General features: G+C 38.1%; 1 protein-coding gene across 4 annotated transcripts in view; it reads left to right on the forward strand.

Moving 5' to 3' along the window:
* The window catches only part of arvcfb (ARVCF delta catenin family member b), a 198,877-nt gene that overhangs the window by 48,443 nt on the left and 124,174 nt on the right, over positions 1-26,260 (forward strand). The window lies entirely within an intron of this gene.

Genomic DNA, 26,260 nt, shown 5'->3' on the forward strand with positions numbered 1-26,260 from the left:
CCTGACTTCTCGACGTCTTTTTCACCCGCTCTCATTTCTGTTCACCTACCCATGTAAGGAAGTGTGGAGGAAGTCTCAGTTCTCCTCAGGCTTAACCTTTGAGCCGAGGAATATGTGTGTGTGAGTTAATGTGTGTGTGCATCAATGCATCCCAGTGGAGAAGAATTCTTCAAGTCTGAATTTTCATTCAGTTTTGTTGCCCAAAAATAACATGAGGGACCACAGACTAGCAGAAGAATGCTGCTCTGTGTGTACGGTGCTTGAAACTTAAGCTTCCTCTGTCGACCGGGCCTCATATTTCTCTTTCTTGGCTTTTTAAAACCTCTCATTCGATCTTTGAATAATGCAAAATTGCAAATAACTGCATATAACACTAAAACCAAAAGATTAAATTTGTTCTCTGCATTTTGGCTAAAATTGTCCGCCCTGGCTTGGTCTTTTTCTCATCTCTGAAAGAAGCAGCGTTTTCAGTGAATAAAATTAAATAGCTCTGTTATCAAAATATCACTCTAAATGTTTCAAATAGCAGCAATTTTAGACATTTGAGATGGTATTGAGATTATATGTATTGTGCGGCAATCTTTGAACAAGGGCCCTGTTGTTCCTGTTGCTTATATCCTTTATTATTTTCGCTGCCATTGTAAATGTCATCACATTTAAACAAAGGTGGCATTTTTATCTTTAACCGCAAATGAGATAATTTTCTGTCTGTGTTACTTCCCAGAATGCAAGACACTTAATACTCTTCCATTTGGCATTGTGGGAGATTGAAAGTCAGGAATTAAATGATTTGGTTCAGCTCTAAAATGCTGTTTCTCTTTTAATCTGTACCACTGCAGACCGTGCTTGAGCTTAACAGATGTGCGTGATCCACCCTCTGTCCACTTTGCATGTGTTTATAACTGATCTGATGACCCAATAAGCTTGTTTGAGGTTTGCAGTACAGCAGAATGTCTGTCCTATTGACACACACTGTAGTACAGAGCTGGAGCAGCTAACAGATCAACAGGAAGTCATCAACTGCATTGCATGTGTCTTTATGAGTCAATAAATATGTGCCAGAATAGATTGTATTGAGTGGATTTGTGTTAATTACCCACAGTCTACAATCTTTAGCTTGTACTAAATGAAGAACTGGGGCAAATGTAACACTCAATAAAAGAATCTTCAGTGATACTGTAACGCACTGAATCCATTTAATCTCTGCAATAAAAAAAAAAAAAATCATAATTTTCCTGTCTGCATGAATGTAAATGTAACTGTGTCATCTGGCCTTTCTGGCTCTCCCTACTTCACATTTCTAAAAGGATGTTTCTTGTGGAACGAATTCAAGAATTAATAATAAGTTAGATTTGTCTGGATATCCAAAGAACTCCATCTAATGCGACTGATAAACCATTACTATATGTGTGAATATATTAAAATGTCTCACTTATTATATGGCTTTATCAAATAAATAAATAAGTAGACATGGATTATTGATTTGAAATTTGAATGTATTATGTGAAGAATAAAGAAATGATGCAGAGTGACTTGAAGCTAGGATATTGGTTGCTAAGGACTGTGCTCATTTGTATAGTTTAGCATAGAGGGCTCTATTGGGATTGGGATCCCACGGGACCCAACGATATATAAATCTCACGGGAGTTTGCGGGGTGGTCAGAAAATACAGCATGGGTCCCGCAGTCTCACGATTTGCCGCGTAACAAGAAAGGAGTCAACTAATGAAGTTCACCGCAGTCGATCAGTAACATTCTCTTCCTCCATAGCAGGCTAGGCAAAGTGATTCATTATTTATTTAATTTGTTAAATATGTTTCATGTTTATTAGTATTATTTAGTCCTATTTTCTTTTTGCTATATGTTAATTAGCTAGGCTACTTAAACACCTGTGATATATGTGAGATTTTTATTTCCTATTTATTTTATTTTTTATTTTATTTGTTTTATAAACCTGGCAGAATGTGTTAGCATTACTTTATCTTGTAATCAAACGCAATGTTTTATTTCTGTTATTCTGAACATTTAGCATAGCCCTTACATGTTTGTGTAATTTTTTTCACAGTTTCTACAAGCTGTAACAGAATGTTTGCCGGTGCATACAAACATTGTGGGAGCGGGCGGTAATGGTCAGAATTTAGCGGGAGCGGGATTAAGAAATGTTTAGCGTTTATTAAACATTAGCATATTGACGTTTTTGACCTCAGCATGCTGCAATCCAATCAGAATGAAGTAATCCAGAAAATAATAATGTGTTTAACCTATCTGGATTGTGTGAATGCAGCTGGGTAATGGTCTTTAAACATCCCTTATAATGAGGAAGGAAATTTTCCTCTGGAGCAACATCAAGATGTTATCGTGTTGTGTATCTCACATACACCATTAGTCCAAAACAAATAGATGGTCTGCTCAAGTAATGCAGGGTAAATTAAATCCAGAGACATGGGGATATTAATTACGGTTTTGTGAATACCCAGGGAATCAGTCTTAATCGTTTTGTCTTCTATTTTGTGTTTCAGGTGTAACCGTTTAAATAGAGGTCCATTGTAGGACATTTTATATGGGCCTTTTTCCACATTTAAAGGTTAAAAGATTCTCATCTTAGAAAGTTCATGATCTATAAGGGCTCCTATACTCTTTCCCCGCCATTGACAGAGTTTTCCAGCTTTCCTTGTTTTCACTGTTATACAGTGTATATGACACATCTTCTGAAAGAGTACAGAATCTCCTGATCAAAACTCAGGCTGAAAAGAAGCAAAAACAAACAGCATAACTCAGCATAGCAGTAAAATAACGCGATCATCAACATTAAACAGTATATAAATCAAAACTGCCTAATGTTACTGAATGAAATGTCTGTGGTGGGTGGACCTTGTTCCCTCTTCCCTCAAACACCGGAATTTATAAAGGTAATTTTGGAACAGTTAAGTTGCAAAAAATAAATAAAATACTGTAAGACTTAAGTAACTTTTGTTTAGGAGTATGCTAGACTAGAAGTCAGTTCGAACTGCAAACGTCTATGAGTGTGCAACAGTTCATTCATGACTGATGCGTATTATAAAGTAACTGTGTATTACTGTGCCTGTTTTTTATAATATACAGTACATATTCACCTGTATATGATACCTGGCTATGGCTTTTGGTTGAATAAACATATCACTGACATTGACCTTCATCATTTCTGTATACTGTAAAGTGTGTACTGTAAGTGTGCTATGGAATAATTAAAGTCTTTTTATGGTCTGTTTTCTTTGAATTGTTTAAAGGCTTATTTTAAAATGTTTAGCTGATCTGCTCCAACATTGTGAAAAAGAAACAGGATACGTTTGTTTCAAATATGTCATTTTGTAGTTTTGCTATAATGTGTTACCATTGTTTAATTGTATATGGTTAATGTAATTTTAGACACATTTGTCTGTGGTCCTTGACATTACCCGAGTTTGCTTTCATTGAACAAGTCTTAAACATACTTTTAAGTTCCATAATTGAAAACCATAATATCAAGGATGAACTTAATGAAGCCACTTATTCTTATTTTGAAATATGCTTTTGTATTTTAGCTTTTCATTTTGATAAGCAATAATGAATTGCTCTGTTTCGCAAGATGCTTGTTAATTATTTTGGCTTTGGCTTTTTTAAATAAAATCCAGTGTTAACACTCAACCATAGTAAAAACATGTTGTTGTCACTGCACTTCTAATTTGAGGCTTTACATCTGGTTCTTATTGATGTAATTTATTAACACTGGAGTCATGTTTCTGATATTTCTGTCCGATCCTAATGCATTTAGCTTGTCTGGATTTACAGTATATGTCATTACTGGGATTTGATGAAGTAGTTATGGAATTAAATTTGGAATGCAATTCCAACGTTGCGTTGCAATTAAGAACAACTAAACTGTGGCTTTCTGTTTCATGTGCCAAAGTATGTGTTAAGTTTCCTAGTGATATCCATAAAATGTACAGTATGAACCCTTCGAAGATTATTTGGTCTAATAATGGGTATTCCTTATAAAATTATTCATATTCATCAGGGTATAAAATATAAAACACTTCTAATGTTAAGAAAGTTTATACACATAAGTGCTAGGAGTATAAATAGGACTAATCAGTGTACTGTGGAACAGAATTTTGTTAAAATAAAATGGATTTCTTAGGTCCCTACAATGGCAACAAATTTAACATGTAAACTGTTACCATTTATTTATACACACCATACATCTATAATATATACACTATATTGCCATGTCTCTGCTTAAATATGTTGTAAATGCTGCTGTATTTCCAAGTAGGCTATGTTTAAAAGATATCTCCATGTAATGGCTTTCACTTTATTTGACTGTGGTGTTATGAGAGAATAGCTCTTTTTTCTCCCTGAGTTCTTGTTTACTGGAAACTCTTTTGTCTGTTAGTTTGCGGTAAAGGGCTACGGCTAACTCTCAGTGGTATGTGGACTTAGTTACTTTGGCGCACTCATTTATTTTCTAAAAAGCACTGTTCTTACTGTAGCTGTCTCCGAGGCACATAGCTGAGCCTCTGCCATATACTGCACTTATGAAACTGCATGGTTTCTGTGGTGCCCATGCTGTTGTGAATATGAATGCATTGGAATGCAGGGCAAGCTGAGGGTTAGAGCAGCATGACTAATACTGGGATCTCCTGTGAAGTGTGTGGTTGACTGGCTCGGGCTGTCCTTCACGCCTGGATGATGAGACTACATGCCTAGCGTCCTCCCAGCTTGCTGGGTTAGTCCGTAGAAACATGTCAATGAAAAAGCACATAGCTGGCAGTGAAATGCGAGCAATGCAAAAGTAAACATTGCTAGGCTGTATCAAATAGCCACTTAACACATTGAACTCTTATTTCAAAAGAAACATCCTGTTGGAAATTAATGAACGTGAGCAAGATGTGGTTAAAGGGCACTTTCAAAATATGTGGTTTACTGTGAATTCAATTTCTTTCATGTCTGCATTGATTTAGCAATGCTTATCAATTTCAGTTCCTCATTTTAATGTGCTCTTTCTCCTCAGTGTTTCTGTCTAGAAAATGATCTGCCTCTTGTCCTTTACTAACCATGTACAACAGGAACAACTTCAGTATTTAAAACTGACAGCATAGGAGCTGGAACCTGATGAACAGAGGTGTTTGTTTTCAGGTTTATGTACCATCATCACTAAACATTTGTCAAAAAAGACTTGAGGGTGTTTTTAAATGAATATCCATTGTGCTGGTTTTCCAAGCTGTTTTATCAGTCAAAACATGGCCAATGCACACAGATGAAATATTCAGAAATCCAGAGAGGCATCAGTTCTTATGCCAAGCCAAACAACAGCAGAATTATGCATTAAAACGTGCATAGTTGGTGCGCCTGTCTTATTTATATATATATATCTATATATATATCTATATATATATATATATATATATATATATATATATATATATATATATATATATATATATATATATATATATATATATTGGAATTAAAATAGCCCCACATCATCACATAGCCTTCACCATACCTAGAGATTGGCATGGGGTACTTTCCATAAGATCATCTCTCAATGCAAATCAAACCCAGCTATTAGGCTAACTGAAATAAAACCATGCCAATCTCTAGGTATGGTGAAGGCTATGTGATGATGTGGGGCTATTTTAATTCCAAAGGCCAAGGGAACTTTATCAGGATGCATAGTATCCTGGATCCATGAAGTAACTGGCCTTTAAAAATAAAAATCTGCCTGCCTCTATGGGAATTTAACATAGGGGTGTCCAAACTTATGCACCCTGTATTTTAAGGAAGAACATTTATTTATTTACGATATATTATTCATTCACAAAGAAAATTGGTGTCCTTAAAGGTTGGATTTTTCCTAATTTTTTAAATTAAGGCATTAAGTTCAATTTCCAAAAGATAATTTTTTATTTCTCTTTTTAGTCAACTTTAGCATGGGTGTCTAAACTTATGCATAGCACTGTATATCTTAATGGCTGTTGTAATAGTTTTATGACTTTCAAAGTGTCTTTTGTACATACTTCCAATCTGTTTTAATTTTACGACTAGCCATTGTGGCTTATGAGCGCCGGACAGTGACTCTGATTTATCAGCTTGTTCTGAAGGAGAACATTGAAATGACCTTTCTAATAGTCATTTTCTTCAATCATTAAAACTCTTTAATGTTAATAATGTCCTCTTGTGAACGTGCTGAACAATGGCACTGCTTCATTAGTGTAAAAGGAGGGAAATGTGGATTTATTAGCGTGTCTGGGTAAAGCAGCTTTGCTTTGTTTCAGATTAACAGGTTTGGAGACATTCCTGTTGCCTTCTCAGCGAGAGTTGAATGGGTTTTGTTCCAGTATGTTTCATTTTGGTATTGATATGCTAATGTTTTAAATTGGCAGGGTGAGACAAAAATAGGATTGCCCTGTAAATACATTAAAATATGAAAATATTTCTGCAGGAAAATTGCTGATTACTTCTTTGTGTGTTCTGTTCTGTTAGTTGAAAGAGCTGTCCTTGGCATCCTTTACAGTTCTAGAGCAATGGTTCCAGGAGCCCACTAGGGGGGCTCAGACTTGTTTCCCCAATTAGCCTTACAATTATATAAAAAAAAAAAAAAAAGATATTTACATCATCTTAATAAAAAATGCTAGAAACCACTATTAAGATATCCAAAATTAAACCGACATAATTCTGAGTTTATTACAACAGAAGTACCAGAGGTACATATCAGCTTAGATAGAAGCATTAATTCGGCTAACTATGTGACATTCGTATTAATATTGCTATTGGTTACTTTGGATTAGATATTTACCTGGCAGCTTCACCATTAATACATCTGTTTTTCTTTATATTTGTCTGTCCCCCTTCAAGGTGAACCAAGCCAACAATGAGATCACTGAAGAAATATTTTAGGTCTGAATTCATTTCAGGAATGTGCACAAATCTTGATTTATTCTTCTTGCATAGCAACATTTTATGTCTTAGACTATTTTAGCATTTTACAGTCGCCCTAAGACTTAATGTGTGCGCATGTGTGTTTGTGTGTCCAGAGGAGAGAGTCTCCTGTTCTTATTTAGGAACTATGAAAGTGTTTGAGAATGTTAATTGGTATGACAAGGCTGCTTTATAGATAACACAGCCAAAAACCACAGCTGGCTTTTTCTTTTTTTTCTTCTTCTTTTTATTATTGGTCTCAATGACACAACCTCCATAAAAAGAAACCACATCATTACACTCTTAAAGCAGATCAATATGAAAGCACAGTGAGATCACAACTAAAACTGATACAAAATGATGACACATCTGCACCACACCTCAGAATCTGGCTCTTATCTTCTGTTTGGAAAGAGTCAGCATAATCTTGCTCCAAACAATCGTATGACTGGTGTGAGTGGTTTCAGAGACTTTTCGGCTATATTTAAATGTTTCCTCTGTATCCGTCACACCATGTGGATGGTGTTGAATCATCGAGTGGTAGCCAACATGCTGGAATATACAGGTAGCTCATGGCTGTGTGGCTCACTTTTTAAACCATTTGTATGTATCACACTCTATTTTTACTACAATAACTAGGTCCACTGATTTTTGTGTGTGTTATGAACATTTATTTATTTACTTTTATTATGCCTTAAATGTGAAGATTTTGTTTTTGTTTTTTAATTGATTACTTATATTAAAGTAAAACTTAAAGGGGGGGTGAAATGCTCATTTTCACTCAATCTCCTGTTAATCTTGAGTACCTATAGAGTAATATTGCATCCTTCATATCTCCAAAAAGTATTTTGTTTTATTATATTAATAACAGAAAGATAGACTGTACCGAGTCTTTCCGGAAAAAAACGAGCGGCTGGAGGCGGGCCCTGTGGGCGAAGCTTAGCTGTGCTAACGCGCCGAGCTAGTGACAACACACAGAGACATTTGTTCAGTTCAACAGTTTTACTCACCGTCCGGTTCCAACGCACGACCGCGAATCTTTATCATTGCGACTGCTCGATCCTAAGCATTAGATGATCTGCAAATCCGTCGATCTGGGCTTTGTTTATAAAACAATCATCGTCGAAATGCAGGGAACAAACAGTCTTACACAACTGGGAATCTGTGCAGGGTTGTCTTGCCCTGGCAACCAAAAACACACTTCTTTGGTGACATTGACTTCCCAAAAGCCGGGCAGGGCGCTTTGATGGCGAACTGCTTTCGCTCTCTTGCTCTGGTCTAAGAGTGCGCGCGCGGCCGCGATCTTACCGGAGAAGTGCCCTTAGGACCCATATAAGGAAATTCCGTTACATCTGACGTCACACATACCCATACTCGAAAAAAACTTTCCGAAACTTGTGACAAACCGGAAGGAGTATTTTTGGAACAAAAATACTCCTTCAAACGTACAACTTAGTTTTTGAAACTTTGTCCATGTTTAGCATGGGAATCCAACTCTTTACCAGTGTAAAAAACTCAGTATGCATGAAATAGCATTTCACCCCCCCTTTAAATTATTTACTTTAAAACAAGTAGGTCATTTCAATAATCAGCATTTAAAGTGGACATAACACACACAGTTTCTGCCAATCTCATGTTAATCTTGAGTACCTGTAGAGTAGTACTCCATCCTTCATATCTCCGAAGAGTCTTTAGTTTTATCAGATTTATAAAAGACAGGTACGCTGTGATTCTTTCCGAAAACAGCCGAGGATTAAGCGTATTCATCTTCTCTTCTCCGCAAAGTAAGTAACAGAGATATGGAATTTATGATCCATATTGTTAGATTTTTTTAATTTATGCTTAAACATACCCAGTCACAAAAAACATTAAAGCTATACCATGACTTTATATCACTTTTTCCTTTTAACATGGTAAAAGGCTCATACTGTCCCTTTTTTCTAATTTTGGCCTTCATTAACATAATTGTTTTTACATAATCAAATGGAAGAGACACACTGTTACTCTAAACTCAATTGTGTATTTCAGATGCTGTCACGAATCATAACCTCATCACCTGCAGAGAGAAACTGCTCAGAATATACACATAATGAAGCACGTAAAGACATCATAGGGGATTGTGAAGATATTTCACTGGAACTTGGTCTTCATTACATCTATATCTTGTTCAATGTCAATTGTTATTTATTAATGTATTCAGCTAACCTCTGTTGTTAGCGCACTGTCATTTGTGCTACAATCTGCCATGTCAATACAAAATAAAAATACCTAATTGACACAACATGCTGTTTAAAAAAAAAAAAAAAGTAAAATCCAAATAGAGGCAACAATATATAAGACCGGGCAGATAGAGGGCTAAAAAAAACAATATTAATAAATCATTTATAAAAAATAATATGAATAATAGTTATATTAATGATATGAAGATACTAATATACTAATATTAATGAAGATAAATATCATTGAAAAGGTTATTTATAACACCAGTAAGGTTCTATATAGCACTTTCAAAGCATGGTTCTTTATGGAACCTTATAAAAAGGTTTCTGCTATTGTTACAAGGCGAAGAACCCTAATTTGGTACTGTTTAGAACCATTTTTCTTAAGAGTGCACTTCTTTGGTGACATTGTTGATTTCGTAGTCTAAAAACAAAATGACAGCGCTGCCAATGGCTTCCGTAACCTGAACAACTCTTCGTAACTCTTGCTCTGGTTGATGTGTGCACGCGCTCTTCCTGGAGAAGTGCCCATACAAGGAAATCCGCCCTTTATGATGTTACTTACATACATACATTTACATAGATTAAATATTGAAGAACAGGTTAAATAACACAATGAATATGCAATATAGTGCATATATTTAGCGAAATGCTGCTCTCAAGAGTTAATTTTTCTATCTGACTAATGAGTTTATGGACATTGAATAGCTTTTCTAAAAGGAAAAATGTAACATTACGTGACATTGTTTACTAGCTGCTTTATTTACGTCTTTCTGCGGTTGAAATACTTATTGAGTGATTACATGAGACATTGTAAGGATATCGGTAAGTTGTACTGTATCTTTTAACATACAGTCTGATGTTCATTTTCATGGTTCATGTTTATTTCATGCTATAACTAGTAGTAAAGAGAAAGAGACTAAAAGATTGACTCTTGAGATTTAAGAATCAATATCGGGTTATCTTAAAGGGAATAGATTAAAACCGAGAAATCTATATTTTTAACCCAGCCCTAATAAAAGGCTAGCTAGCGTTAAAAAACAGCTTTGAGCAATATCAGGATTATGTCTCTGAGCTGTAGCCTAAGCTTTAGGAAAAAAAATGTTTTTAGGCAAATTAGGCTGGTACATTGTTGGTGTTGTATTATGATATAGTAGTTAAATATTGCCCCATTGTAGTGCTGAATAGTTGTGATGTAGTGGTGCCTCATTCATTACTTTTTAAAAGTATCAGGCATTCTCTTCTCAGAGACAGGTCACATTCAGACCACCTTCACTGCAATCATTTTGTGAATGGTGCCTGTACAGATAGTAATTTCTCTGTTCACTGGGTTGTTACTGTAATGCCATCTAGACCCCACGGAGGACCACCCAGTCTGCAGGAAGAAAGGTGTCTGGGACCCAGCTCACCACGCACTCATCCCTGACAATTCATTCTCGGCTTTGCCTCTTGTGTTCTGACCTTGACTCTGTAGGATTCTTTTTCTGGCAGCTCTCCCCCTCTTTCTCTCTTTCGATCCCTCCTTCTCTCTGTCCTTCCCTCTCAGGAGCTCCATCTGATTGATCTGCCACCTTCAGCACCTTCTCTGTGAAAAGTGGGGTGTGTGAAATGGTGAAAATGGCAAATAGTTGGATGATTATTCTCAAGTTCTTGAGCTGTAGGGCACAGAGAGGAAAATTACACTCTTATTACACCCTTGGTTATATGAAAAGACCAAGTTACAGGATTAGAGCCAACAGTGTGGAACACACCAAAAAAACTAACGTCCGACGCTCAAAACAGCGGCCCGGCATTGCCCGGCGGCTGACCTTGGTGTGTACCGGCCTTATGAAGGAATTACTAGTGCTCAAATTCGTGTTTATTATATACAATACTTATTCACGTCAAACTAGGGATTGATTGAGTTGCTCACTTCTTTCTTCTTTCTTCAGTCTTTCTGAAGCAATGATGTCATCATCTCTAACAAGAAATCCATAAATTACTTCACAAAGATAAGAGAAAGAGAATAGGGGTGTTCATTTTTATTGAGAGTTGGCAGCAGCCTTTGGCAATGCATCAAAGTTTAGTAGTTTAGAAGTTTAGTAGTTTAGAAGTTTAGTTGAACTTTATGCAAGTGAGTAGGAACAAAAGGCAGTGACTACCACCATTGTTTATGGCAGGGATTCCCAAACCTTTTTTGGGGGGGGGTCAGCTGAACTTCATGTAACACATTCTTACTTTAGGTCCCAATTGAAATTAATATTGCAATAATTTAACAACAAATATGCATATTCATGGCTCTCTAATGGACACATGACATGTAGGTAAACAAAAAAACTTCTTATTTGTATCTTTTTAAGTGTTTTAATTTGATTATAATTTTTTAATTTTTTTTTAATGTAAACAATTATTATCTTGCACATCCCCTGCAGTTCCCTAGTTTGGGAAATCCTTTTCAATGGCAACATACCAGTGCTGTTTTCAAATGATACCATTTTGTATCACCTAGTCACCATGATTTTGCGTGATTTTGCTTACTTTTACAAGTTAGAAATGTTCCTGGATCAACATTTTTTGTTGATCCTGGAACAATATTGCTGTCTGAAAACATAGTCCTAACCCTATCATTACCCCTGCCCCTAAACATAATCCTACCCATATATTATCCCTAATGTCAGAGGGAAATGATAGATGAATAAGAATGGTGTAGAAGCTCCTAACTTAGTGATCTCAAACTCAATTCCTGGAGGGCCACAGCTCTGCACAGTTTTGCTCCAACCCTAATCAAACACACCTGATCCAGCTAATCAAGGTCTTCAGGATTACTAGAAACTTCCTTGCAGGTGTGAGTTGGAGCTGGTTGGAGCTAAACTGTGCAGAGCTGTGGCCCTCCAGGAATTGAGTTTGAGACCACTGCCCTAACTCTTGTTGTAAGCCAAAACTTGACATTAACTGAAAACCTGTCCCTCAAATCTGATTGCCTGTTTGGAAAGTTGTTCCAGGATCAACAAGGATGTTAATCCAGGAACATGTTCTACTTGTGAAATCACGTTCACCTGTATCAGCCCAAGTTTTTCTTCTTTTATGACATCAAGTCGAGGTCTTGATCATCCCGTTGAGGTTTATTTTGCAAAGATGACCAGCTGACTGTACATTTATCACTTACTTACTTCCTCCCATCCATCAATATAGTTTAGGGTGTGTAAACAGACTATACAGTAACAGTTGTGATATTGTATTATGTATCTGTGCTCAGTTCTTGTATTGTAGCTGTTAAGAACTCCAGGAAACAATGACAGTACATAGCAATCAGGGTTTTGTTGTTTTCAGAGATGGCCCTCCAGTTTATCTCAGGTAGCAGTTGTTCATCACATGTAATTTCATAAGGGATAATTAACACATTTTTTTGTAATGTTTGATTTAGCCAGCAGGTTCGTTCCGAACTCAAAGAGAAATATCATCATGGTGGGATTTAATTATAGCAGTATCTCCACAGGGGATTTGCAGTTGTTATTGTATACACACTTACAGGCATAAACATACAGTGCAGTATACTAGAGCAAGACACTTCCATAATTAACAAATGCAAATTTCTCTCATTCCCACATACTGTGCAGGTAAATGTGTGCATTTCCAGCTGGCATTGCCAATGTGTTTGCATTAGACCAAAGAGGCTTTTGAGTATAGACCAGCGTAGAGCATGCATTATGGCATTTTGTTTTTGATTTAGTTTGGTCTTGATTTTACATTCATAAATGTATTGTGCAAACATTCATTGATGCTCAAGAAAGCAACACACTATATTAAAAACCAATAGGATGTAAACTTTTGAACAGGAAGATCAATGTAAATTGTCTGTTTGTCCTAACAGAAATATGTAAAAGGTTTGCTGATTACTTTACTACACTTTGTACCTCTTTGCTATGCAGATTATTTCCTCTAAGGCCATGTCAGCGTAACATGTATGTTCTGTTTTGGTTCTGTTTTCCGTTCTGGTTTTCCTGTGTCCCCTAGTTAAGGCGGGCATACACGGCAGGTTGTGAGATATTGCACACGTTACGAGTCAGTTAACTTGATAAGCGCGTCAAAGCAGCTGGTACACGGCACGACTGTCCTGCATGAATTTTATCCCGAGCCGGCGGCAATCACGTGAGCTTTCGCGCTAAACACATTGTGTGTGTGTGTCTAGGTGTGTGTTTGAGACAGTGTATGCGCACGCTGTATGGTTGCTGCCACTGAGCTGTAGCCCCATTGATCTATCCTGTGACGTGGTTGTGTATGATTTGGCAATAGGGGACAGTGCTCGGTTCGGCTCGTAATTCCTCTCACACGCTGTGAGCCGCGACCGTGCGAGCATCACCGATTTCCACGCAATCATCTGCGAGCTCGTAAAACAGCAAAAATCACACCGTGTACGCCCGCCTTTAGTCTCCTTGGTTGTTAATTAGTTCCACACACCTGTTCCTGTTTACTTTGATTACACCTTAGCTGCATCCGAAAACTGATAAATGCTGCCTTCGGAGGATGCATTCCAAGGTCATGAGGCATCAAGGCACATCCGAATGCAATTTTAGTTTCACTTCCTGTCTCTTGAGATACCTTCATCTGATCGATTTTTGAAGGCAGCATAGATGTATCAGAATCAGAATCAGAATCAGAATCAGAAAGAGCTTTATTGCCAAGTGTGCTTGCACCCACAAGGAATTTTTCTTGGTACTGAAGCTTCCAGTGCACATATACAAATACAAATACAGCAAGAACATAGTAATACAAATTCTAAGAATGAAAATATATAAAAAATAAATAAAAATAGTATAAAAGTAAAAAAGTAGGGTCACAGTTGGGTTTAGTCTGAATAAACACAGATTATGAACATATTCACAGTATTTTGAGTAGTATGAATAATATAAATATCACCTGAATTAGAGAATATTACACTAGACAGTGGGAGTCTAGCGCATGTTACAGATTATAAACATATTTACAGTATTTTGAGTAGTATGAATAATATAGATATAAATATCACCTGAGTTTATTGCACTAGACAGTGGGAGTATTGCACTTACAGGCATATGCTTTGGGGGGCATGTTAAGTGTTCAGAAGGGAAATGGCCTGTGGAAAGAAACTGTTCCTGTGCCTGGAAGTTCTTGTGGCCAGTGATCTGTGTCGCCGTCCTGACGGTAACAGTTCAAACAGGGGATGTCCAGGGTGAGTGGAGTCTGTGATGATTTTACCTGCTCTCTTCCTCACTCTGGAAGAGTACAGGTCCTGGAGGGTTGGCAGGGGGGCACCAATAATCCTCTCTGCAGTCCGGACTGTCCGTTGTAGTCTCCTGATGTCCGATTTGGTAGCTGAACCAAACCAGACAGTGATGGAAGTGCTTAAAACAGACTCAATGACGGCTGAGTAGAACTGGATCAGCAGCTCCTGTGGCAGATTGAACTTCTTCAGCTGGCGAAGGAAGTACAGTCTCTGCTGGGCCTTTTTCACAATGGAGTCAATGTGATTTGCCCACTTCAGGTCCTGGGAGATGGTAGAGCCCAGGAACCTGAATGACTCCACTGCTTCCACAGTGCTGTTCATGATGGTGAGAGGGGGGAGTGCTGGGGTGTTTCTCCTGAAGTCCACGATCATCTCCACTGTTTTGAGTGTGTTCAGCTCAAGGTTGTTATAACTGCACCAGACAGCCAGCTGTTCAACCCCCAGTCTGTAAGCAGACTCGTCACCATTTTGGATGAGACCGATGACAGTGGTGTCGTCTGCAAATTTCAGGAGCTTGACAGAAGGGTCTTTAGAAGTGCAGTCATTAGTGTACAGGGAGAAGAGCAGTGGGGAGAGAACGCACCCTTGGGGGGCGCCAGTGCTGATGGTGAGGGTCCTGGATGTGAGTTTCCCCAGTCTCACTAGCTGCTGCCGGTCCGTCAGGAAGCTGGAGATCCACTGACAGATTGTGGATGGCATGGAGAGCTGAGTCAGTTTGGCTGTGAGAAGATCAGGGATGATGGTATTGAAGGCCGAACTGAAGTCCACAAATAAGATCCGTGCATAAGTCCCAGGTCTGTCAAGATGTTGCAGGATATAGTGCAGTCCCATGTTGACTGCATCATCCACAGACCTGTTTGCTCTGTAAGCAAACTGAAGGGGATCCATCAGGGGTCCGGTGATGTCCTTCAGATAGGCCAACACCAGTCTTTCAAACGACTTCATGACCACAGACGTGAGAGCGACAGGTCTGTAGTCATTAAGTCCAGTGATTTTTGTTTTTTTGGGAACCGGAATGATAGTGGAGCGTTTGAAGCAGCAGGGAACTTCACACTGCTCCAATGATCTGTTGAAGATCTGCGTGAAGACTGGGGCCAGTTGGTCAGCACAGGCTTTTAGACAAGCAGATGAGATGCCGTCTGGGCCTGAAGCTTTCCTAGTCTTCTGTTTTTTGAAGACTCTGCTCACGTCCTCCACACAGACCTTAAGCTCAGGTTGGATGGCAGAAGGGGGGAGGAGAGGGGTTGCAGGAGGTGATGGTGGATGTGTGAAGTGCACATCAGGGCGGGTGTGAGGTGTGAGTCTGGGCTTCTCAAACCTGCAATAGAATGCATTGAGAGTGTCAGCCAGTTGTTGATTCTCCACAGATGGGGGGGATGGTGACTTGTAGTTGGTGATGTTCCTCAGGCCTCTCCAGACTGATGCCGGGTCGTTGGCTGAAAACTGGTTTTTCAGCTTTTCAGAGTAGCTTCTTTTAGCAACTCTGATTTCCTTTGTCAGTTTGTTTCTGGCCTGGTTATACAAGATTTTATCCCCACTTCTGTAAGCATCCTCTTTGGCATGACGAAGCTGTTTGAGTTTCCCAGTAAACCATGGTTTATCATTAGTGAATGATAAGAATGTCCTGGTAGGAATGCATGTATCCTCACAGAAACTGATATATGATGTTACAGTATCTGTGAGCTCATCCAGATCGGTGGCTGCAGCTTCAAAAACAGTCCAATCAGTGCAATCGAAGCAGGCCTGTAGATCCTGCTCTGCTTCGTTGGTCCATCTTTTTACAGTCCTTAATACAGGTTTAGCTGATTTCAGTTTCTGCCTGTAGGTCGGTATAAGATGAACCAAACAGTGATCAGAGAGCCCCAAAGCTGCCCGTGGGACGGAGTGATACGCATTCTTTATCGTGGTGTAACAGTGGTCCAATATATTACTGTCTCTGGTAGGACATGTAACATGCTGTCTGTATTTTGGCAGTTCACGGGAGAGATTTGCTTTGTTAAAATCCCCAAGAATGATTAAAAGAGAGTCTGGGTACCTTTGTTCCATTTCAGCTATATGTTCAGCCAGCTGTTGTAGCGCCGCGCTCACACACGCGTCTGGGGGAATGTAAACATTCGCGAGAATGAATGAGGAAAACTCCCGCGGCGAGTAGAAAGGTTTACAGTTTATGAAATGCGCCTCTAAATTAGGAGAGCACATCTTCTTCAGTGTTGTTACATCTGAACACCAACTTTCGTTAATGTAGAAACACAATCCACCACCTCTCGTTTTCCCCGTTAGTTCCGCGATGCGATCCGCTCGGAACAGCTGGAAGCCCGGCAGATGTAGTGCGTTGTCCGGTATGGCTTCACTCAGCCAGGTTTCAGTGAAGCACAGAGCAGCGGAGTTTAAAAAATCCTTGTTAGTGCGGGTGAGGAGAAGAAGTTCGTCCATTTTGTTAGGAAGAGATCGGAGATTCGCAAGATGAATACTGGGTAGTGCAGTGCGGAGGCCGCGCTCGCGGAGTTTAACCAGCGCGCCGGCGCGCTTCCCGCGTTTGCGTCTGACCGCGCGTTTTAACAACACCGCTGCGCCTCCAACGAGAATGTCCAGTAAAACGTCTGAGTAATCAAAATCTGTAAAAAACTTGTCTGGTGTGTGTTTCCTAATGTCCAGAAGTTCGTCTTTGGTGAAACTGATAGGAAAAGAATGACTAAACGCAGAACAAACGAACAAAAACAACACAATGACTGGAGAGCTCCACACCGAGGCAGCCATCTGCGGCGCCATCTTGATCGCCATGAACTGCGTATCCTTCCCTTCCTTTGATATCCCGCAATCCTGTGCTATCCATTCTGTGACAGTTGAGCTAGAAAAATAAAGATGGCGTCTGAAAGTTGTGGCTGCCTGCAAAGTCAATGCCTGATAGGGCAGTGAGGCAACAAGTCAGCTGCCTATGTTTTCGGACGCAGCCCTTTCAGTATTTAAGCCCTCAGATCTTTCAGTTCCCTTGTCCGGTATATTCAGTGTTAAACCTGGTTGTGTTTATTGTTTCCTCCTGCTATTTCCTGAATTTTCTGTGTGGATTTAATAAAGACTGTTTTTGATATCTACTCCTTTCGTCTTGCACTCTCTACAACCAGTGCATTACAGTCAGGGATTTATTAAAAATATGTAGATGCAAATCAAAATGAAGAACTAGACCAAAATTAAGATGTGTAATTCTATCTATTACTTCAACCAATTAGTCCCATTGAAACATCGTAATGACTGAGTAATGCTCAGTTTTATCTAATTTTCCAATTAATCTTAGAATCATTAAACAGTATAACATATTATTTGTTGTCTCTATTCTACAAAGTCTAATGTATAATTCATTATGTTTGTTGTATTATTTTTCTTTTTACTCAAATTGGTGTCAAAATGTCCTCAATTAATGTGTAAAAAACATCCTGATGCTCCAGAATAACCTATTCAAGACATTTGCATACACTTGATTTGTAATACTGTTTGTCAATCCATGACTTTTTCTTTTGTAAAAGTTATTCAAAGTTTGTACTAAACAGTTAAACTGCCCACTGTTCTTCAGATTTTTATGACATTTTTTATGATCCCTATTATATTGTTACAATTATTAACATTTTGCAGATTCCGAAAGGTTTATGTAAACATTTCACTGCAACTGAATATCCTTAAGTTGATAACATTGTATCAGGTCTACTGTTTATATTGTGTTTATTCCATTTCCTTATGCTGTAGCTGCCCATCCCCCCCCAGACAGCAAAACAAGTGTGCTTTGAGTGTGGTATGCACTGACCCAGATAACGGCGTCCTCCACTGGAGTGCGATTGATACTCTCCATGCCCCCAAAGTGGCTGGGTCAGTGTACCAGCCTGTAGACCGGGCTCTGAGCTGACACCAAACACATTGCTGAGGCCAGTGGAGATAAAAGTTCAGATGGGACGTTTTGATACTGTCTAATGCAGTCTGTAATAAAGCACTCAACTTCACTGAAGGGATGTGTGTCCTGCAAATTAGCAAATGCAATGACTCTGAATCGCTGATGGTGAGAATTTAGCCCTAGGTAGTATCATCTGTAATGGAAATGTACATTTAGTTCAAGCAATGGTATTTATGATTGACTGAGGCACTTAAATTCTATTTCAATATGAGATGCTTAGCTGGATGAATAGATGCATGACAGCGATAGAGTGCTATTGATGCTCATGTTTTAAGGCTAAAATATTAATGCCTGTTGGTTCAGTTTCCCTGCTATTTCAGAGTAATCACAAAGAATCACAAGAAATTTATTTAACTTTGGATGTTTTAAAGTTGAGTGTGTTAAAAATGAAAAAAAGTTGCAATCAGGGCTTGACATTAACTTTTTTGCTCACCAGCCACTGTGGCTAGTGGTTTTCCAAAGTTACTAGCCACTCAGTATTTTCACTGATCACAACAATTTTGACATCGATACCATTGGGAAAAACTACCATATAGATATTTTTTATATTATCTCATAATTTGGCAGCAGTTCTATTAGGCTGCTGTCACTTTAAGACCTGACTGACACACAGATCCATTAGGGGCCGTTCACATATCGAGTCTAAAAACGCGTGGAAAGTGTGGCCGTGCCGCCTGTCGTTGCTATGCAACCATGAACTGCGCTCTCCATGATGACGAGGAAGTATCAGTAAAGGATTAACTGATTTCTAGCCCTTGCATTATCTCCATAAATATAGTAGTAAAGGTGAGAAATAAAAACCCGCCCTGTACAGTTATGATCAGCTGTTCGGCCGAGCTTTTGATGTTGTTACGGAAAGGCCGAAGCTGATCGGTTGGTTTTTGTTACATGACTTGTGGTGCGCTTGCGGCATTCTGAAAAGTTTAGATGTTTTCATCTCGCCACAGCATTGGCGCGCCTGGAAAAATTTGAAATAACTTCTGCCTACATTTGAAATAACGAATTTGCACGCACAAAAAACTCTATGTGAACGGCCCCTTATATGGTTACACATGCGTTTTCTTTCTCGACTATTTAAGTTCACTTAAAACTTAACTGACTGCATTTACTTGAAAACTCGCCAAGACCGGCATTTTGACATTATTTTGTGTGTATTTGACTGTTTAATCGCAATAAACAGCAAAAAAGAACTCAATTTAGTTCTGAGGGGCTGCTTTATGTGTGTGCAATTTGGGTGTAAGCACAAAATCTGCGGGATTGAGTAAAATTATGCACAATACGAGCAATCCTATGCCGAAATTCAAGCCCTAATATTCAAGCCTCAAAATGACAATTTGTGCATTTTAATGTGTTTGAAAGACAAATATATGTATACAATTGTATAATGTCTATATCTAAATGTACTGCCTGCTCAGTGATTGGCTTATGAAATCTGACTTCTTGAGTATCTGATGTTGAGTTAGAAACATAATGAAGTGTATTCTTATCCCTATCTTTCTCTCCATAAAGACCCCAACAACTTTCCACTATCCGAGACAAAATCCCTCGTAGCCATTGCATGAAATAATCTTGATGCAATATTAATGTTCCTTACCTTCATTCTCTTTCAACTTTACTTTTTCTGAGATTTTAGCTTCAAAGCCTGTTGTCCCTCATCACAGTCACAAAGAGTTGGTGGGGAAATACAGTTTGAAACTCTGAACATTAATACTTTATCCGCCTATTTTAAGGCTTTGAAGGTGGAGTGGACCCACACTAGCATATTCTGATATAATGGTCTCTGCTGAAGCATAAGTAATGCTCTTTAGCTTTGCCATTTCAGGTTAGTTCAGATCAGTAGTAGGTTATATTATTGCTTCTATAAGTGTTTCAGTGAAGTCACATTGTTTTCCATCTGTTTCCTGTATTTCTAGACCCATTTCTCAGCAGCTTAGACCCTATGATATGGTGCAGCATGATGTAATTGTGTCGCAGCTATCTGCAGATAAGGTAAAATGGATTTTATTAAAGAAACCCTTTCTTTTGTGCACTTTTTTTGAAAGAGGAATTTCATTATTGCACTCTGCTCTTGAACATCTCAGGATAGAAAGGCAGAGCTCAAATAATTGAATGTGAAAGTATCCCTTGAATTGCCTTTGAGCCTCATATAAAGGGGATTTTTAATGAAAGAGAAGAGTTTAGACTTCAGTTTATCTGAAGAGAGGAGAAAAAGGGCCCCAGCAAGTTTATTCCTGTCATCTAGAAGAAGCCAGTAAACTACACAGCTCAAATTTGCCAGACTGTCTTATGTTGCCTAATTCAGGACATTTTGTAAATAGTTACCCTTTTTGAACCAGAAAACTGGTACTCAATTAGTTTAGAAACAGTTCTTTCTTTAGTTTAGGTGTAATAATGGCCATAAGAAGATTTGCAGAACCTGCCAATATGACAGGCAAAGTGAGTAGCATTTTATGAATGGGTGAGTTGTCTACTTCACTGCAGTGAACAACAGTACATTTAATAGCTCTGTACTCCTACAAAATGAACAAATACATTTTAGAAAGTATCATATTCTGATGTTTTTTGTACATTTGAATTATTACCTTGGTCTTTGTAAGCCTTGGTTTTAGCAATGGATGGGGTTCTATGAAATTCACAATATTTTTTCTTAAATTATTTTTATTGTCAAATTAAAATAATGTCTCAATTTAATGAATTTATAATGAACTTAATAAACAAACTTTAAAAATGTAATAACATTTTTTAATTAAGCATAATTTTACTTGGTTTGTTTAATCCAAAACATGTCAAATGAGACCTGGTGTGTGTCAAATATTGTGCACTACAACTAATGTTCTGTAGAATTAAACTGAAATGAAACTGATTATTACTAGACCTCCATGATATTTAATATGTTAATATAAGTGCACCTGTAATGTTTAAGTAGGCAAGTAATAACCTCTAGTGGTTAATTCTCATTAGCACCATGACAAAGACCCCTCAGGCTGCTTTTCAAACCTATTTCCCTGATTGTTTCTTGTAACATTTTTTTCCTCCTCTCTCTCTCTCTCTCTCTCTCTCTCTCTCTCTCTCTCTCTCTCTCTCTCTCTCTCTCTCTCTCTCTCTCTCTCTCTCTCTCTCTCTCTCTCTCTCTCTCTCTCTCTCTCTCTCTCTTTAACTAGGTTCTGAATTGTGTTCACTTGTAGGTTTTTGATGAGGAGGAGCATCAATCCCAGCTTTCTTCTAAAGGTTTTACATAAATGATCAGTACATGGTTTAGGGCGCTGTTCATTTTCTGATCCTTCTATCTTTTATTCAGTTCGGCGGCCTGTGGAAGCTCTGAAAAGTTGTAACACTCCATCAGAGAAGTGGATATTACTCATCCAGACCATGTTTAACTATTAGACCTGAATTCACAATTAGTTTCTGTTAGTCTCCCTCTGTCCATTCGTCCATCAATTGTTTGTTCGTTCGTTCGATCGATGATCGTTCGTTTTATATCTATCGCTCTGTTGTTCTGTCTGTTGTTCTCTCTATCAGTAAAAGGTTGACATTGCCACAGATTTGCATGTTCACTCCACAAGAGGGACAATGACATTTTCAGCATTGTAAGGGATGCTTTTGGCCGACATTTGGGAGCAATTTTATTATTTGAATGCATGCGACTCAGTTGGGTCTTAAGACTCATATGGCTTCGTGTCTGCTAATATTTTTTTATATGTTAAAAAAGTCAGAGGATGACATACAAGGCATAGTGAATTAGCTTTTGATGAATAGGTCATAGACAGGTTTTAAAGTTACAGAAGTGGTCGTGGCTCCAGATGCCGAAAGATACATATTCTAAGACAATTCTAGCCTGCAGATCTGTGGGTTGCTGAAAATTTAGCTCCTGAAGCTTTCCAGGTAATATTTTTCGCTGGAAGGATGCTAAGACTTGAAGGGCGTACATGATGTAAAGTTCTGAAGTGGTTTTTTTTTTCTTTCTTTTTTTCATTGCAGATGGGGGCATTATAAAGGTCAGACTGGTCTTGAGTGCTTGCCGCTTGCAAATTTAGCCACTTTGGAAGATTATCACTATCTTGAGAGGTCTAATAATGATAGGTAGTCATTTTCAATAGCGTTTCTCAATTAGCATCCTGGCCCTGCTTGTGGGCAGCAAAGAATGAAAGGGCATTTCAACAAAATGCATCTTTGACTTTGCCTCTAATTAGAGCAGCTAGAGGACTGGAATACTGTGATGTGTGTACTCTTTAGCAAATAGCTTGTTTTTTTTCTTGCCACTCTGATTACATGCCATTTCAGACCCTGATGGTGTGAAGTAGTATGAGGTCACAACATCCCACAAGATATTTTTCCTGGAAAGTGGAAATGTTTGCCATTTTTATGGAACAGTGCCATGCTTTGCAGAAATGCTTCACCGCTGAAGAAGTCGAGGATGAAGCAACACAAGCTACTGAACCAGACAACAAATGACATGCTAAATATAGAGAACATCACAATTCTTACCGTAGTCTAGCAAAGTTAGACTTTTAAAGGGTTAGCTCACCCAAAAAATAAACTTTTTAAGACTTTTCATTGTATTTTCAAGAAACAAAAATGAAGATATTTTAAAGGCACACTATGCAGTTTCCGTTTTTTCTCAAACAGCGACCCCTAGAGTCGCTGTGGAGTACTTGTATTTAACGTTACTGTCGTAAATACCACTTACGCAGAGCAGTCTCTGCACTCTTCCGACTGCGCTTTCTTCGTTTTCTTCGCCGACTCTGCCATGATTCACGTCTGAAATGCGTGTTAGTGTCTTCCATAGAGGCTGCTTCATATGTTGTTGATGTATGTGACGTCGTGCTGTAAAGCAAGTTGTGATTCTTGCGTGATTTGTCGGGAAGCCACCTCTCAAACTTGCATTGCTGGTTTTGCCAGCGTCAAATCCCCCACCCCCCACCCCGCTCTTTGCTATCGGGATGATTCGCCCTACTACGAGTTCGTTTACCATCGACATTATTTCGAAGCTGTTATATTAAGGTACAAATCTTGCATAGTGTGCCTTTAAATGAAATCTGAGAGATTTGTGTCCCTACATTGAAAGTCCACGCAACTACCACTTTGCCACTTCAAAATGTTCATAAAGAGATCATAAAACTAATCCATATGAATCGAGCAGTGTAGTCCAAATTTTCTGAAGAGACTCAATCGCTTTATATGATGAAGAGATTGAATTTAGGCATTTATTCACATATAAATATTGTCAATGGAGGGACATTTTTCATAAAAATATCTTCATTTGTGTTTCGAAGATTACCGAAAGTCTTACTGGTTTGAAACGACGTGAGGGTGAGTAAATGATGACAGAATTTTCCTTTTTGGGTGAACTATCCCTTTAAGTGGCATAAACTCTCAACCTAGGCTATGATTTGAGCAAAAGTAGCTATTGTTAGAGGTACAAGTAAATAAGCCATAAGGATCTTGGCAGTAACATTCTTTATACTTAAAATTTACTTTTTATAATTATGCCTTTTTGTAGTTTTGCAGACTGGAAACAGGCATAAAAGGCAAAGTAATACCGCTAACAATGAGTAAATTTTGACAAGACCTTGACAAAATAATTGGTTAAGAACCGCTGTGTTCAATGACATATAGCCTAATAAGTTTCCTTCACATTTAGTATGATGAAGGAGTGCGAGAGATACGTGACAGCTGAAAGTTTACAATTGGGCATTTGAAGTCTCACCAAGTGTCAAACTGCAAAAAGTCAAAGCAACATAAAAGACAAATTTTGAAGGGTGTGCGAATGTTACCAACTGCTAGTGAGAGTTTGTTATCATCATTAGAGAGCAATTGACTTTGACATTGGATGACAGTTAGACTTGATGACTTGAAGATGTGTTTAAAAAACGAATTAATAATGGATATTTTGAGTTTTTGACCCTTTCAAATCTTTGCTTTTTAAGAATTTTCTTTTATAGCGACAATAGCAAGAGGACAGGAATGGCATCAACACATAAAACAGGCTGTATTCAAACCTACAACACCTATGTGAGCACCATAGCTCAACAACTAACCCCTATGGCCACAGCTCTAACAACATGACTTTTGAGATAGCCTAGTCTACATTTAACAAGGCATGAGTACACATTTTAAACCTATTCCAACTTCTTCAGCTGAGCTTGTTAAGCCACATTCTACACTTTCTACGGATGTTTCCGGTCGGTCTGACCTTGCCACCTCAGACTAGAAGAGTTGTTCCTTTGCAGCAGTTATTCAGACTCCCCACAGTACAGAGTCTCTCTCTCTTTCTCTCTCTCCTCTAATTAAGATGCTCCTGTGGGCATGCTGCCTGTATTACTGCCTAAGCGCTCTTCCCTCCCCTCACTCCTTGGAGAGGGAAGATACATTGTCTGCTGCTCACACAGGTTATGCCTCAAAGAGAAAAATCCATTCCTGGGCCAATCTCTTTGAAGACACTGCAATCAATTAGATCTTCCCTAGCAAGAATTCTACGAAATATTGGCGTATTACGTGGTTAAATTTTACATTTTTTTATTTTTTTTATTTTTACTAGTCATGAGTCTCTGATGTGACCTTAATATGGTGATGATGGTTCTAGATATTTACTTGCCCAGCACAAGGAATTTAAAGGGTTAATGCCAATATTTACTTACTCGCATATCATTCCAAATCTATTTTCTGTTAAGTCGAGCACAAGTATACATTTTTTTTAAGATTCGTCACTAGTGAATTTAACTCTTCTGGTTCTTATTCAGGTTCCATTAACAATTGTCTCTAACTATATATTAAAACATTTAACACATAAGAATGTGGTAAAATATTTCATTTTACATTTTTTTTTTTTGGTTCACTAAAAAGAACTAGCTGATTAATGTAACAATGATTTTTAGCACTGTGGATTCAGTAGCAGTCTGGCTTTTGGATACTTGACAGATGTGGTTACAATGAACTGCTTAATTAAAGTTGCTTCAAAAATTACTACTTTTCTGTTCCACATGAAAAAAAATAAAAATAACAGCATACTGGTTTGGAACTACATGAGGTGAATGATGACAGAATTTTCATTTTTTGGTAAACTGTTCCATTAAATAAATATTCTCTGGTTTCTTCTTTACTTTGGCAATGCATTTCTTGCCCTTAAGTCATTCAGCTCAGAAAATGATGTGACATCATCTACTTGATTGTTCTAATGAGAGAGGACTGTATTCCACAGCAGTTAATAGACTGTATTAGCTCATTACTTATGGTTTGGCATGAATGGTATCAAATGGTACCGTCCTGTATAACATTGTCCTGATTAAATACTATATTCATGTAGTGTAACATGGTATTTACACATGGTATGCCGGGGTATTTTGAAAAAATATAATGGCGCTTACATGTTAATTTCCAAAAAGCCATAATAGTACCATGGTACTTTTTCTTATTGTTTATAGGATTAATATATATGCATTAAGATTCTGTACATTATGTACTGTAAAATAAATCTATTTTTGATCATGAGAGTTAAAGTTTTGTGAGCTTTGTCATTTACATCATCTTTGTTTAAGTTCTTTGACATGAACTAACTGCAGACATTTTAGCTGCACGGGTGCACGCTGACATGGATTTAACACAACACACTATTGCATAGAACACAGTAAGCTCAGTTCAGACAGAGAGAAAGAGGAGCCTGATAACAAATGTATTCTGACTTAGCTCACCTTTGATGTCAGTCCCACAAATCCAAGGTGCTTTGAGCATGTCTGTCCTTGAAGTCGAAGCAGAGAAGAGTCCCTTGTGGGAAAGATATTGTAATCCTTAGCCGAATAAGAGTGTTGAAGAATTGTTTTGTGAAAAGAGTTTCAGAAATTACCCCTGAGTCTTTGCAGTGCTGCTCGAAGATCATAGAGAAATAAAGAAAATATGACAACGAAATTAAAATATTTATTTTATT

This window comes from Squalius cephalus, assembly GCF_949319135.1.
Source record: "Squalius cephalus genome assembly, chromosome: 5".
Taxonomy (NCBI): Eukaryota; Metazoa; Chordata; class Actinopteri; order Cypriniformes; family Leuciscidae; genus Squalius; species Squalius cephalus.